Here is a 777-nt window from a genome sequence, read left to right as displayed (position 1 = left end):
ATGAGGATGTCATAGGTCAGAGCAAGGTTCAGATCTGTTGTTTATAGTGTGGCTATGAAGGTAGTGCACTCGGGTTACCTAACAACAATATACGTATTTCTCTCAAAACCAGGTGAGATGCTGACTGTCTAATAGACCATCAGTTACTAATATGAAAGCTCAAAATGAAGCTGGAGAAGATGAGAACAAGTCTGTAAGACATAAAACAATGAGTCTATCCTATCTGTTTTTTAAAACCATATCAATAATAGGTTTGAGGCATTGAACATTTGTGATTGAAGATCAGATGACTTGTGAGATGGCCATCAAGGACATCATCCATAAAGAGAGAGAAAGATCATTACAAAGACTGAAATAGATCATTACAAAAACTGAAAGAGATATCAGTAGAGACTATGAAAATGGCACGAGTATGTCAAGAAGCTAAATAAAACAAAGGGAAGAGATGCAAAGGTGAAAGAGATAAACAGATAATTTCAAAGGACATCTAGAGAAAACAAAGCAAAATACTAAAATGGTATGTGCAAAGAGCTGGACTCAGAGAATAAAAAGGGAAGAACTTGTCATTTCTCAAGTTTAAAGAACTGAAAAACAAATTCAAATCTTGAGTTGCAATACTGAGAGATGCTATAGTCAAAGTCTTGAATGACCCAGGAAGTATCAAAAGAAGATGGAGGGATGGGTTCTATAATGTATACTGCATTGAAACAGATGAGGGAGAAAACTGTTTAAAAGGGATATGTGATTAGGTATTTTTGTCATGACAGGAGTCCAGAG

The sequence above is a fragment of the Elephantulus edwardii genome, unplaced genomic scaffold (genome assembly GCF_000299155.1).
Source record: "Elephantulus edwardii isolate Elephantulus edwardi_28Jun2011 unplaced genomic scaffold, EleEdw1.0 scaffold00073, whole genome shotgun sequence".
Lineage (NCBI taxonomy): Eukaryota > Metazoa > Chordata > Mammalia > Macroscelidea > Macroscelididae > Elephantulus > Elephantulus edwardii.
This window is presented reverse-complemented; position numbering follows the sequence as displayed.